The following is a 12,641-nucleotide window of genomic DNA, read 5'->3' on the forward strand; positions in this document are numbered from 1 at the left end:
TCCACACACCCACACCAGCGTGGCTTTATGCTTTCAAGTCTGCAAGTCTTTTAGGGAGGCAAGATAATGTTTGAGAAATTTGAATGGAACAGTGTAAATGATCCGTCACTGCCTTCAGCAGATTGCACTCTGGCATGCCAGCGCATCTGCAGGCAGGCACCTGGCCATGATATCCGGCAGTGGCGCGAGGGAAAAGAAAAGTCTTCTTCGAGCCGGATTTGAACCCGCGACCTAAGGATTGCCTTATTAACAACTACAGTCCTCCGCTCTACCAACTGAGCTATCAAAGGCGCTAGCCTAAAGAGTTGGACTGAAAACTGACAACTGCATTTAGGACAGACTCGGATGCTCTCCTATGATTGTAGAACGAGTACATCTGGCAAATGCCTAGCCCTAGCCCCTGAACTTAATCCTATCTCCTTCCTTTCAGACGTGGCTGAAAACGGTGTCCCTGGTGGTCTAGTGGCTAGGATTCGGCGCTCTCTCAGCCGCGGCCTGGGTTCGATTCCCGGTCAGGGAAGCGTGTGCTTTCTTGCACACCAAGTCCACTACAAGACTCTGGAAGCCCCCCACCCACATGCTGTGTAGGTTAAAGGAATGTAAAGCGTCCTCCTTCTGCTACTTCCTTTTTTGCCAAACTTCTAAACGACACGTTGCTGCCTCATTCACCACCTCCACACACCCACACCAGCGTGGCTTTATGCTTTCAAGTCTGCAAGTCTTTTAGGGAGGCAAGATAAAGTTTGAGAAATTTGAATGGAACAGTGTAAATGATCCGTCACTGCCTTCAGCATATTGCACTCTGGCATGCCAGCGCATCTGCAGGCAGGCACCTGGCCATGATATCCGGCAGTGGCGCGAGGGAAAAGAAAAGTCTTCTTCGAGCCGGATTTGAACCCGCGACCTAAGGATTGCCTTATTAACAACTACAGTCCTCCGCTCTACCAACTGAGCTATCAAAGGTGCTAGCCTAAAGAGTTGGACTGAAAACTGACAAGTGCATTTAGGACAGACTCGGATGCTCTCCTATGATTGTAGAACGAGTACATCTGGCAAAAGCCTAGCCCTAGCCCCTGAACTTAATCCTATCTCCTTCCTTTCAGACGTGGCTGAAAACGGTGTCCCTGGTGGTCTAGTGGCTAGGATTCGGCGCTTTCACCGCCGCGGCCTGGGTTCGATTCCCGCTCAGGGAAGCGTGTGCTTTCTTGCACACCAAGTCCACTACAAGACTCTGGAAGCCCCCCACCCACATGCTGTGTAGGTTAAAGGAATGTAAAGCGTCCTCCTTCTGCTACTTCCTTTTTTGCCAAACTTCTAAACGACACGTTGCTGCCTCATTCACCACCTCCACACACCCACACCAGCGTGGCTTTATGCTTTCAAGTCTGCAAGTCTTTTAGGGAGGCAAGATAATGTTTGAGAAATTTGAATGGAACAGTGTAAATGATCCGTCACTGCCTTCAGCAGATTGCACTCTGGCATGCCAGCGCATCTGCAGGCAGGCACCTGGCCATGATATCCGGCAGTGGCGCGAGGGAAAAGAAAAGTCTTCTTCGAGCCGGATTTGAACCCGCGACCTAAGGATTGCCTTATTAACAACTACAGTCCTCCGCTCTACCAACTGAGCTATCAAAGGCGCTAGCCTAAAGAGTTGGACTGAAAACTGACAAGTGCATTTAGGACAGACTCGGATGCTCTCCTATGATTGTAGAACGAGTACATCTGGCAAAAGCCTAGCCCTAGCCCCTGAACTTAATCCTATCTCCTTCCTTTCAGAGGTGGCTGAAAACGGTGTCCCTGGTGGTCTAGTGGCTAGGATTCGGCGCTCTCACCGCCGCGGCCCGGGTTAGATTCCCGCTCAGGGAAGCGTGTGCTTTCTTGCACACCAAGTCCACTACAAGACTCTGGAAGCCCCCCACCCACATGCTGTGTAGGTTAAAGGAATGTAAAGCGTCCTCCTTCTGCTACTTCCTTTTTTGCCAAACTTCTAAACGACACGTTGCTGCCTCATTCACCACCTCCACACACCCACACCAGCGTGGCTTTATGCTTTCAAGTCTGCAAGTCTTTTAGGGAGGCAAGATAATGTTTGAGAAATTTGAATGGAACAGTGTAAATGATCCGTCACTGCCTTCAGCAGATTGCACTCTGGCATGCCAGCGCATCTGCAGGCAGGCACCTGGCCATGATATCCGGCAGTGGCGCGAGGGAAAAGAAAAGTCTTCTTCGAGCCGGATTTGAACCCGCGACCTAAGGATTGCCTTATTAACAACTACAGTCCTCCGCTCTACCAACTGAGCTATCAAAGGTGCTAGCCTAAAGAGTTGGACTGAAAACTGACAAGTGCATTTAGGACAGACTCGGATGCTCTCCTATGATTGTAGAACGAGTACATCTGGCAAAAGCCTAGCCCTAGCCCCTGAACTTAATCCTATCTCCTTCCTTTCAGACGTGGCTGAAAACGGTGTCCCTGGTGGTCTAGTGGCTAGGATTCGGCGCTCTCACCGCCGCGGCCCGGGTTAGATTCCCGCTCAGGGAAGCGTGTGCTTTCTTGCACACCAAGTCCACTACAAGACTCTGGAAGCCCCCCACCCACATGCTGTGTAGGTTAAAGGAATGTAAAGCGTCCTCCTTCTGCTACTTCCTTTTTTGCCAAACTTCTAAACGACACGTTGCTGCCTCATTCACCACCTCCACACACCCACACCAGCGTGGCTTTATGCTTTCAAGTCTGCAAGTCTTGTAGGGAGGCAAGATAATGTTTGAGAAATTTGAATGGAACAGTGTAAATGATCCGTCACTGCCTTCAGCAGATTGCACTCTGGCATGCCAGCGCATCTGCAGGCAGGCACCTGGCCATGATATCCCGCAGTGGCGCGAGGGAAAAGAAAAGTCTTCTTCGAGCCGGATTTGAACCCGCGACCTAAGGATCGCCTTATTAACAACGACAGTGCTCTGCTCTACCAACTGAGCTATCAAAGGTGCTAGCCTAAAGAGTTGGACTGAAAACTGACAAGTGCATTTAGGACAGACTCGGATGCTCTCCTATGATTGTAGAACGAGTACATCTGGCAAAAGCCTAGCCCTAGCCCCTGAACTTAATCCTATCTCCTTCCTTTCAGAGGTGGCTGAAAACGGTGTCCCTGGTGGTCTAGTGGCTAGGATTCGGCGCTCTCACCGCCGCGGCCCGGGTTAGATTCCCGCTCAGGGAAGCGTGTGCTTTCTTGCACACCAAGTCCACTACAAGACTCTGGAAGCCCCCCACCCACATGCTGTGTAGGTTAAAGGAATGTAAAGCGTCCTCCTTCTGCTACTTCCTTTTTTGCCAAACTTCTAAACGACACGTTGCTGCCTCATTCACCACCTCCACACACCCACACCAGCGTGGCTTTATGCTTTCAAGTCTGCAAGTCTTTTAGGGAGGCAAGATAATGTTTGAGAAATTTGAATGGAACAGTGTAAATGATCCGTCACTGCCTTCAGCAGATTGCACTCTGGCATGCCAGCGCATCTGCAGGCAGGCACCTGGCCATGATATCCGGCAGTGGCGCGAGGGAAAAGAAAAGTCTTCTTCGAGCCGGATTTGAACCCGCGACCTAAGGATTGCCTTATTAACAACTACAGTCCTCCGCTCTACCAACTGAGCTATCAAAGGCGCTAGCCTAAAGAGTTGGACTGAAAACTGACAAGTGCATTTAGGACAGACTCGGATGCTCTCCTATGATTGTAGAACGAGTACATCTGGCAAAAGCCTAGCCCTAGCCCCTGAACTTAATCCTATCTCCTTCCTTTCAGACGTGGCTGAAAACGGTGTCCCTGGTGGTCTAGTGGCTAGGATTCGGCGCTCTCACCGCCGCGGCCCGGGTTAGATTCCCGCTCAGGGAAGCGTGTGCTTTCTTGCACACCAAGTCCACTACAAGACTCTGGAAGCCCCCCACCCACATGCTGTGTAGGTTAAAGGAATGTAAAGCGTCCTCCTTCTGCTACTTCCTTTTTTGCCAAACTTCTAAACGACACGTTGCTGCCTCATTCACCACCTCCACACACCCACACCAGCGTGGCTTTATGCTTTCAAGTCTGCAAGTCTTGTAGGGAGGCAAGATAATGTTTGAGAAATTTGAATGGAACAGTGTAAATGATCCGTCACTGCCTTCAGCAGATTGCACTCTGGCATGCCAGCGCATCTGCAGGCAGGCACCTGGCCATGATATCCCGCAGTGGCGCGAGGGAAAAGAAAAGTCTTCTTCGAGCCGGATTTGAACCCGCGACCTAAGGATCGCCTTATTAACAACGACAGTGCTCTGCTCTACCAACTGAGCTATCAAAGGTGCTAGCCTAAAGAGTTGGACTGAAAACTGACAAGTGCATTTAGGACAGACTCGGATGCTCTCCTATGATTGTAGAACGAGTACATCTGGCAAAAGCCTAGCCCTAGCCCCTGAACTTAATCCTATCTCCTTCCTTTCAGACGTGGCTGAAAACAGTGTCCCTGGTGGTCTAGTGGCTAGGATTCGGCGCTCTCACCGCCGCGGCCTGGGTTCGATTCCCGCTCAGGGAAGCGTGTGCTTTCTTGCACACCAAGTCCACTACAAGACTCTGGAAGCCCCCCACCCACATGCTGTGTAGGTTAAAGGAATGTAAAGCGTCCTCCTTCTGCTACTTCCTTTTTTGCCAAACTTCTAAACGACACGTTGCTGCCTCATTCACCACCTCCACACACCCACACCAGCGTGGCTTTATGCTTTCAAGTCTGCAAGTCTTTTAGGGAGGCAAGATAATGTTTGAGAAATTTGAATGGAACAGTGTAAATGATCCGTCACTGCCTTCAGCAGATTGCACTCTGGCATGCCAGCGCAGCTGCAGGCAGGCACCTGGCCATGATATCCGGCAGTGGCGCGAGGGAAAAGAAAAGTCTTCTTCGAGCCGGATTTGAACCCGCGACCTAAGGATTGCCTTATTAACAACTACAGTCCTCCGCTCTACCAACTGAGCTATCAAAGGCGCTAGCCTAAAGAGTTGGACTGAAAACTGACAAGTGCATTTAGGACAGACTCGGATGCTCTCCTATGATTGTAGAACGAGTACATCTGGCAAAAGCCTAGCCCTAGCCCCTGAACTTAATCCTATCTCCTTCCTTTCAGACGTGGCTGAAAACGGTGTCCCTGGTGGTCTAGTGGCTAGGATTCGGCGCTCTCACCGCCGCGGCCCGGGTTCGATTCCCGCTCAGGGAAGCGTGTGCTTTCTTGCACACCAAGTCCACTACAAGACTCTGGAAGCCCCCCACCCAAATGCTGTGTAGGTTAAAGGAATGTAAAGCGTCCTCCTTCTGCTACTTCCTTTTTTGCCAAACTTCTAAACGACACGTTGCTGCCTCATTCACCACCTCCACACACCCACACCAGCGTGGCTTTATGCTTTCAAGTCTGCAAGTCTTTTAGGGAGGCAAGATAATGTTTGAGAAATTTGAATAGAACAGTGTAAATGATCCGTCACTGCCTTCAGCAGATTGCACTCTGGCATGCCAGCGCATCTGCAGGCAGGCACCTGGCCATGATATCCGGCAGTGGCGCGAGGGAAAAGAAAAGTCTTCTTCGAGCCGGATTTGAACCCGCGACCTAAGGATTGCCTTATTAACAACTACAGTCCTCCGCTCTACCAACTGAGCTATCAAAGGCGCTAGCCTAAAGAGTTGGACTGAAAACTGACAAGTGCATTTAGGACAGACTCGGATGCTCTCCTATGATTGTAGAACGAGTACATCTGGCAAATGCCTAGCCCTAGCCCCTGAACTTAATCCTATCTCCTTCCTTTCAGACGTGGCTGAAAACGGTGTCCCTGGTGGTCTAGTGGCTAGGATTCGGCGCTCTCTCAGCCGCGGCCTGGGTTCGATTCCCGGTCAGGGAAGCGTGTGCTTTCTTGCACACCAAGTCCACTACAAGACTCTGGAAGCCCCCCACCCACATGCTGTGTAGGTTAAAGGAATGTAAAGCGTCCTCCTTCTGCTACTTCCTTTTTTGCCAAACTTCTAAACGACACGTTGCTGCCTCATTCACCACCTCCACACACCCACACCAGCGTGGCTTTATGCTTTCAAGTCTGCAAGTCTTTTAGGGAGGCAAGATAAAGTTTGAGAAATTTGAATGGAACAGTGTAAATGATCCGTCACTGCCTTCAGCAGATTGCACTCTGGCATGCCAGCGCATCTGCAGGCAGGCACCTGGCCATGATATCCGGCAGTGGCGCGAGGGAAAAGAAAAGTCTTCTTCGAGCCGGATTTGAACCCGCGACCTAAGGATTGCCTTATTAACAACTACAGTCCTCCGCTCTACCAACTGAGCTATCAAAGGCGCTAGCCTAAAGAGTTGGACTGAAAACTGACAAGTGCATTTAGGACAGACTCGGATGCTCTCCTATGATTGTAGAACGAGTACATCTGGCAAAAGCCTAGCCCTAGCCCCTGAACTTAATCCTATCTCCTTCCTTTCAGACGTGGCTGAAAACAGTGTCCCTGGTGGTCTAGTGGCTAGGATTCGGCGCTCTCACCGCCGCGGCCTGGGTTCGATTCCCGCTCAGGGAAGCGTGTGCTTTCTTGCACACCAAGTCCACTACAAGACTCTGGAAGCCCCCCACCCACATGCTGTGTAGGTTAAAGGAATGTAAAGCGTCCTCCTTCTGCTACTTCCTTTTTTGCCAAACTTCTAAACGACACGTTGCTGCCTCATTCACCACCTCCACACACCCACACCAGCGTGGCTTTATGCTTTCAAGTCTGCAAGTCTTTTAGGGAGGCAAGATAATGTTTGAGAAATTTGAATGGAACAGTGTAAATGATCCGTCACTGCCTTCAGCAGATTGCACTCTGGCATGCCAGCGCAGCTGCAGGCAGGCACCTGGCCATGATATCCGGCAGTGGCGCGAGGGAAAAGAAAAGTCTTCTTCGAGCCGGATTTGAACCCGCGACCTAAGGATTGCCTTATTAACAACTACAGTCCTCCGCTCTACCAACTGAGCTATCAAAGGCGCTAGCCTAAAGAGTTGGACTGAAAACTGACAAGTGCATTTAGGACAGACTCGGATGCTCTCCTATGATTGTAGAACGAGTACATCTGGCAAAAGCCTAGCCCTAGCCCCTGAACTTAATCCTATCTCCTTCCTTTCAGACGTGGCTGAAAACGGTGTCCCTGGTGGTCTAGTGGCTAGGATTCGGCGCTCTCACCGCCGCGGCCCGGGTTCGATTCCCGCTCAGGGAAGCGTGTGCTTTCTTGCACACCAAGTCCACTACAAGACTCTGGAAGCCCCCCACCCAAATGCTGTGTAGGTTAAAGGAATGTAAAGCGTCCTCCTTCTGCTACTTCCTTTTTTGCCAAACTTCTAAACGACACGTTGCTGCCTCATTCACCACCTCCACACACCCACACCAGCGTGGCTTTATGCTTTCAAGTCTGCAAGTCTTTTAGGGAGGCAAGATAATGTTTGAGAAATTTGAATGGAACAGTGTAAATGATCCGTCACTGCCTTCAGCAGATTGCACTCTGGCATGCCAGCGCATCTGCAGGCAGGCACCTGGCCATGATATCCGGCAGTGGCGCGAGGGAAAAGAAAAGTCTTCTTCGAGCCGGATTTGAACCCGCGACCTAAGGATTGCCTTATTAACAACTACAGTCCTCCACTCTACCAACTGAGCTATCAAAGGCGCTAGCCTAAAGAGTTGGACTGAAAACTGACAAGTGCATTTAGGACAGACTCGGATGCTCTCCTATGATTGTAGAACGAGTACATCTGGCAAATGCCTAGCCCTAGCCCCTGAACTTAATCCTATCTCCTTCCTTTCAGACGTGGCTGAAAACGGTGTCCCTGGTGGTCTAGTGGCTAGGATTCGGCGCTCTCTCAGCCGCGGCCTGGGTTCGATTCCCGGTCAGGGAAGCGTGTGCTTTCTTGCACACCAAGTCCACTACAAGACTCTGGAAGCCCCCCACCCACATGCTGTGTAGGTTAAAGGAATGTAAAGCGTCCTCCTTCTGCTACTTCCTTTTTTGCCAAACTTCTAAACGACACGTTGCTGCCTCATTCACCACCTCCACACACCCACACCAGCGTGGCTTTATGCTTTCAAGTCTGCAAGTCTTTTAGGGAGGCAAGATAAAGTTTGAGAAATTTGAATGGAACAGTGTAAATGATCCGTCACTGCCTTCAGCAGATTGCACTCTGGCATGCCAGCGCATCTGCAGGCAGGCACCTGGCCATGATATCCGGCAGTGGCGCGAGGGAAAAGAAAAGTCTTCTTCGAGCCGGATTTGAACCCGCGACCTAAGGATTGCCTTATTAACAACTACAGTCCTCCGCTCTACCAACTGAGCTATCAAAGGCGCTAGCCTAAAGAGTTGGACTGAAAACTGACAAGTGCATTTAGGACAGACTCGGATGCTCTCCTATGATTGTAGAACGAGTACATCTGGCAAAAGCCTAGCCCTAGCCCCTGAACTTAATCCTATCTCCTTCCTTTCAGAGGTGGCTGAAAACGGTGTCCCTGGTGGTCTAGTGGCTAGGATTCGGCGCTCTCACCGCCGCGGCCCGGGTTAGATTCCCGCTCAGGGAAGCGTGTGCTTTCTTGCACACCAAGTCCACTACAAGACTCTGGAAGCCCCCCACCCACATGCTGTGTAGGTTAAAGGAATGTAAAGCGTCCTCCTTCTGCTACTTCCTTTTTTGCCAAACTTCTAAACGACACGTTGCTGCCTCATTCACCACCTCCACACACCCACACCAGCGTGGCTTTATGCTTTCAAGTCTGCAAGTCTTTTAGGGAGGCAAGATAAAGTTTGAGAAATTTGAATGGAACAGTGTAAATGATCCGTCACTGCCTTCAGCAGATTGCACTCTGGCATGCCAGCGCATCTGCAGGCAGGCACCTGGCCATGATATCCGGCAGTGGCGCGAGGGAAAAGAAAAGTCTTCTTCGAGCCGGATTTGAACCCGCGACCTAAGGATTGCCTTATTAACAACTACAGTCCTCCGCTCTACCAACTGAGCTATCAAAGGCGCTAGCCTAAAGAGTTGGACTGAAAACTGACAAGTGCATTTAGGACAGACTCGGATGCTCTCCTATGATTGTAGAACGAGTACATCTGGCAAAAGCCTAGCCCTAGCCCCTGAACTTAATCCTATCTCCTTCCTTTCAGAGGTGGCTGAAAACGGTGTCCCTGGTGGTCTAGTGGCTAGGATTCGGCGCTCTCACCGCCGCGGCCCGGGTTAGATTCCCGCTCAGGGAAGCGTGTGCTTTCTTGCACACCAAGTCCACTACAAGACTCTGGAAGCCCCCCACCCACATGCTGTGTAGGTTAAAGGAATGTAAAGCGTCCTCCTTCTGCTACTTCCTTTTTTGCCAAACTTCTAAACGACACGTTGCTGCCTCATTCACCACCTCCACACACCCACACCAGCGTGGCTTTATGCTTTCAAGTCTGCAAGTCTTTTAGGGAGGCAAGATAATGTTTGAGAAATTTGAATGGAACAGTGTAAATGATCCGTCACTGCCTTCAGCAGATTGCACTCTGGCATGCCAGCGCATCTGCAGGCAGGCACCTGGCCATGATATCCGGCAGTGGCGCGAGGGAAAAGAAAAGTCTTCTTCGAGCCGGATTTGAACCCGCGACCTAAGGATTGCCTTATTAACAACTACAGTCCTCCGCTCTACCAACTGAGCTATCAAAGGTGCTAGCCTAAAGAGTTGGACTGAAAACTGACAAGTGCATTTAGGACAGACTCGGATGCTCTCCTATGATTGTAGAACGAGTACATCTGGCAAAAGCCTAGCCCTAGCCCCTGAACTTAATCCTATCTCCTTCCTTTCAGAGGGGGCTGAAAACGGTGTCCCTGTTGGTCTAGTGGCTAGGATTCGGCGCTCTCACCGCCGCGGCCCGGGTTCGATTCCCACTCAGGGAAGCGTGTGCTTTCTTGCACACCAAGTCCACTACAAGACTCTGGAAGCCCCCCACCCACATGCTGTGTAGGTTAAAGGAATGTAAAGCGTCCTCCTTCTGCTACTTCCTTTTTTGCCAAACTTCTAAACGACACGTTGCTGCCTCATTCACCACCTCCACACACCCACACCAGCGTGGCTTTATGCTTTCAAGTCTGCAAGTCTTTTAGGGAGGCAAGATAATGTTTGAGAAATTTGAATGGAACAGTGTAAATGATCCGTCACTGCCTTCAGCAGATTGCACTCTGGCATGCCAGCGCATCTGCAGGCAGGCACCTGGCCATGATATCCCGCAGTGGCGCGAGGGAAAAGAAAAGTCTTCTTCGAGCCGGATTTGAACCCGCGACCTAAGGATCGCCTTATTAACAACGACAGTGCTCTGCTCTACCAACTGAGCTATCAAAGGTGCTAGCCTAAAGAGTTGGACTGAAAACTGACAAGTGCATTTAGGACAGACTCGGATGCTCTCCTATGATTGTAGAACGAGTACATCTGGCAAAAGCCTAGCCCTAGCCCCTGAACTTAATCCTATCTCCTTCCTTTCAGACGTGGCTGAAAACAGTGTCCCTGGTGGTCTAGTGGCTAGGATTCGGCGCTCTCACCGCCGCGGCCTGGGTTCGATTCCCGCTCAGGGAAGCGTGTGCTTTCTTGCACACCAAGTCCACTACAAGACTCTGGAAGCCCCCCACCCACATGCTGTGTAGGTTAAAGGAATGTAAAGCGTCCTCCTTCTGCTACTTCCTTTTTTGCCAAACTTCTAAACGACACGTTGCTGCCTCATTCACCACCTCCACACACCCACACCAGCGTGGCTTTATGCTTTCAAGTCTGCAAGTCTTTTAGGGAGGCAAGATAATGTTTGAGAAATTTGAATGGAACAGTGTAAATGATCCGTCACTGCCTTCAGCAGATTGCACTCTGGCATGCCAGCGCAGCTGCAGGCAGGCACCTGGCCATGATATCCGGCAGTGGCGCGAGGGAAAAGAAAAGTCTTCTTCGAGCCGGATTTGAACCCGCGACCTAAGGATTGCCTTATTAACAACTACAGTCCTCCGCTCTACCAACTGAGCTATCAAAGGCGCTAGCCTAAAGAGTTGGACTGAAAACTGACAAGTGCATTTAGGACAGACTCGGATGCTCTCCTATGATTGTAGAACGAGTACATCTGGCAAAAGCCTAGCCCTAGCCCCTGAACTTAATCCTATCTCCTTCCTTTCAGACGTGGCTGAAAACGGTGTCCCTGGTGGTCTAGTGGCTAGGATTCGGCGCTCTCACCGCCGCGGCCCGGGTTCGATTCCCGCTCAGGGAAGCGTGTGCTTTCTTGCACACCAAGTCCACTACAAGACTCTGGAAGCCCCCCACCCAAATGCTGTGTAGGTTAAAGGAATGTAAAGCGTCCTCCTTCTGCTACTTCCTTTTTTGCCAAACTTCTAAACGACACGTTGCTGCCTCATTCACCACCTCCACACACCCACACCAGCGTGGCTTTATGCTTTCAAGTCTGCAAGTCTTTTAGGGAGGCAAGATAATGTTTGAGAAATTTGAATGGAACAGTGTAAATGATCCGTCACTGCCTTCAGCAGATTGCACTCTGGCATGCCAGCGCATCTGCAGGCAGGCACCTGGCCATGATATCCGGCAGTGGCGCGAGGGAAAAGAAAAGTCTTCTTCGAGCCGGATTTGAACCCGCGACCTAAGGATTGCCTTATTAACAACTACAGTCCTCCGCTCTACCAACTGAGCTATCAAAGGCGCTAGCCTAAAGAGTTGGACTGAAAACTGACAAGTGCATTTAGGACAGACTCGGATGCTCTCCTATGATTGTAGAACGAGTACATCTGGCAAAAGCCTAGCCCTAGCCCCTGAACTTAATCCTATCTCCTTCCTTTCAGACGTGGCTGAAAACGGTGTCCCTGGTGGTCTAGTGGCTAGGATTCGGCGCTCTCACCGCCGCGGCCCGGGTTCGATTCCCGCTCAGGGAAGCGTGTGCTTTCTTGCACACCAAGTCCACTACAAGACTCTGGAAGCCCCCCACCCAAATGCTGTGTAGGTTAAAGGAATGTAAAGCGTCCTCCTTCTGCTACTTCCTTTTTTGCCAAACTTCTAAACGACACGTTGCTGCCTCATTCACCACCTCCACACACCCACACCAGCGTGGCTTTATGCTTTCAAGTCTGCAAGTCTTTTAGGGAGGCAAGATAATGTTTGAGAAATTTGAATGGAACAGTGTAAATGATCCGTCACTGCCTTCAGCAGATTGCACTCTGGCATGCCAGCGCATCTGCAGGCAGGCACCTGGCCATGATATCCGGCAGTGGCGCGAGGGAAAAGAAAAGTCTTCTTCGAGCCGGATTTGAACCCGCGACCTAAGGATTGCCTTATTAACAACTACAGTCCTCCGCTCTACCAACTGAGCTATCAAAGGCGCTAGCCTAAAGAGTTGGACTGAAAACTGACAAGTGCATTTAGGACAGACTCGGATGCTCTCCTATGATTGTAGAACGAGTACATCTGGCAAATGCCTAGCCCTAGCCCCTGAACTTAATCCTATCTCCTTCCTTTCAGACGTGGCTGAAAACGGTGTCCCTGGTGGTCTAGTGGCTAGGATTCGGCGCTCTCTCAGCCGCGGCCTGGGTTCGATTCCCGGTCAGGGAAGCGTGTG

The 12,641-nt window shown here is 50.8% G+C and overlaps 1 non-coding gene across 1 annotated transcript; it reads left to right on the forward strand.

Annotated features, from left to right (window-relative positions):
* Window positions 1-1,121: 1,121 nt before the first annotated feature.
* Window positions 1,122-1,193, forward strand: trnae-uuc (transfer RNA glutamic acid (anticodon UUC)). The gene has a single exon. It is a non-coding gene; the product is annotated as a tRNA-Glu (tRNA).
* The last annotated feature ends 11,448 nt before the right edge of the window (window positions 1,194-12,641 follow it).

The sequence above is a fragment of the Hoplias malabaricus genome, unplaced genomic scaffold, assembly GCF_029633855.1.
Source record: "Hoplias malabaricus isolate fHopMal1 unplaced genomic scaffold, fHopMal1.hap1 scaffold_94, whole genome shotgun sequence".
Lineage (NCBI taxonomy): Eukaryota > Metazoa > Chordata > Actinopteri > Characiformes > Erythrinidae > Hoplias > Hoplias malabaricus.